At 43.3% G+C, this 2,708-nt stretch overlaps 1 pseudogene; it reads right to left on the bottom strand.

The window, feature by feature from the left end:
* Positions 1 to 573: 573 nt before the first annotated feature.
* LOC101841143 lies at positions 574 to 1,307 on the bottom strand (annotated as a pseudogene).
* Between the last annotated feature and the right edge of the window lie 1,401 nt (positions 1,308 to 2,708).

Below are 2,708 nucleotides of genomic sequence, written 5' to 3'. Positions count from 1 at the left end.
TTAAGCTGATGGTATCTGGGTCGTCTCTTAAAATCAACCTGCTTTATCATTAAAGAGACCATTGCCTGCCTGCCCCTTTCTGAGAGATTATGGAGGAGGGGCATATTGGGGTGGGGGAAGGAGTGGGAGGAGAGGAGGAAGGCGAGGCTGTGGTCCCCATGAAAAGAAAATAATTAATAAAAAAGACACTCTTGCCATTTCATATTATAGATGACTATAATTTGTTAATTTATAAATAACTTTAAAACATTATGAATGAAATGCACCAAACCGTACCTATGTAAAAGCAACATTGTTTTAATTATGAGCTAAAAATGTCCGGCACATTAAGCGTGAATTATAAAATTCCAGAATCTAAATACAGTGCTAGAGAACTTTACAATAGGAAGGTGGATGAAAATTATTTTCTGTGTGCACTATGATTAACAGACTAGCAAATCTTAATCTGAAAGAAAAGGTGACAGTAGTAAAACCATACTTTTCCTATACAAAATTCCATGTCATCTCCCGCAGGGATGGCTATCAAATGTGAAGGAACAAAGATGACCGCTCTAACTGCACGTCCAGGCAACTTCATCCTGGAGGGATCTCATCGTCATCTTCCTCTCCGTCATCTTCAGCATCTCCCTTCCTTTTCTCTCCTGAAGACTCTCTCCTTTCTCTTCCTCCCCTCTGTCAACGTCATCATCATCGTTGCCTTCGTCCTGGATTTCTTCTTTGACTCCCCTGCCTCCTCTCTTACTTCTGAACCTGCTTCATCCTCATTTTCTTCTTCTTCCTCTGAATAGTCTTTAGGTGGACCAGCTTCATCTTCCTCCTCTTCACCTCCATCCTCACCGTCCTCCTCTTCTGAGTCTGGTGCCTCATTGTCTTCCTGATAGAATCCATCTAAGTATGTGCAGCTGCACAAAGACACTTTCTCTGTAGTCTTCTGGGTCAGGATCTCACAGTTACACAAGTCAAGACTTTGCAAATTTTAGCACTTTGAAGAGCTTCTACTGAAAGAAGATTTTTTTTATTTCCACTTAGATTGGGATAGGTAAGAGTTGGGCATTTCTCTGCCAGGACTTCCATGCCTCTGAAAATTATATTGTCAACATGCTCCAAGTTTAGATGTTTATTTAAGCTGGGAAGCTGGACCAAGGAACTCAAATCCACTTTGGCCATGCAAAGAAACCCCAGTGCTTCAAAGATGTCATTCCCATCTTCTTCAATACCCCCATTGCATAAGCAATTATAAGGACTAACTTTCTCACCTCCTCTGGGGCTCTGTTCTTCACCTCCAGGTTAATTTTCTTCATCTCCATGTCCTCTTCCTTTCCCCTCTCCTGCCCTCCCCACTACCCCCAGCACCCCAAAACCAGATCAGGAGATGAATGAAAAAAGATGCAAAGACAAATACCCACTACCACCCAGGTATGGGGAGAAGGAGAAGAATAGCAAATGGTGTGCAAGGACTTGGGACTAACTTGGCTGCCCCACCTCCTAGTCCACACACCTGAGCATACGTACATGGGCATGCACACACATTCACACACAGAGAGGCACACCCATGCTCACAGTTCCTTCCCCTTTAATGGCTGCTTTGAGAATGCTCCTCAGTCTTACTGAATCAAAAACTAAGAAGGCTTCCACATTAACAGGAGGGACGTCATCTGCATTTGTGGCGTGTTGGAGCTTGAGTTGGGAATCTGTACCACCTTTTTTTTTTGTCTTAATGGTTGCATTTAGTATACATAGTCTTCAAACTACACAGGACCCATAATTGCTTCAAAACTTTAAGACTGGGACATATTTGAATAGAGAGATTGAATGTTTGATTGGACACATTTAGAAACTTGCTTGGATCATTCAATTGAGCATTTTAATGCCTAAGATTTAGAGATGTCTAGGTTGTATGCATACTATATTTTTTAAATTTAAATTTAAATTAGAAACAAGGTTGCTTCACATGTCAATCCCAGGTCCCTCTCCCTTTCCCTCTTCTCCTCCCACAACCTTCCACCAACCCTCCCAATACCCCCTCATTACCCCAGGGAGGGTGAGGCCCTCCATGGGGGTGTCCATAGTCTGTCATTTCATCCAGGCCTAGACCCTCCCCCAAGAGTATGGGGTGAGAGTGCATCTCTCATTGTTGGATGGGCACCCAAACTCCATTTGTATGCCAGGGATAATACTGATCTACTACCCAAGGCCCAATAGATTGCCTAGGCCTCCTGACTGACACCCACATTCAGTGGGTATTGATCAGACCCATGCTGTATTCCCAGTCATCAGTCTGGGATTCAAGAGCTAACCCTTGTCAGGTCAGCTGTTTCTGGGGGTTAAAGCAGCCCAGTCTTAACCTCTTTGCTCATCAGTCTTCCCTCTCTGTCACTGGGTTCCTTGAGTTCAGCTCAGTGTTTAGCTGTGGGAGTCTGCCTCTGCTTCCATCAGCCATTAGATGAAGGTTTTGTTCCCCAGACTCCCTGGCCATGGGATTATATATATGAGAGAGTACATAGCATGTATGTTTCTTTGTGACTAGGTTACCTCACTCAGGATGGTTTCTTCTAGTGCCATCAATTTGCCTGCAAATTTTAGGATTCCATTGTTTTTTTTCTGCTGAATAGTACTCCATTGTGTAAATGAATCACATTTTGTCTATCCACTCTTCAGTTGAGGGGCATCTAGGTTGCTTCCAAGTTCTGGCTATTACAAATAATGCT

Source organism: Mesocricetus auratus, unplaced genomic scaffold, assembly GCF_017639785.1.
Source record: "Mesocricetus auratus isolate SY011 unplaced genomic scaffold, BCM_Maur_2.0 Super-Scaffold_100020, whole genome shotgun sequence".
Lineage (NCBI taxonomy): Eukaryota > Metazoa > Chordata > Mammalia > Rodentia > Cricetidae > Mesocricetus > Mesocricetus auratus.
Note: the sequence above shows the minus strand (reverse complement) of the source record. Positions and strands in the feature narration are given on the sequence as shown.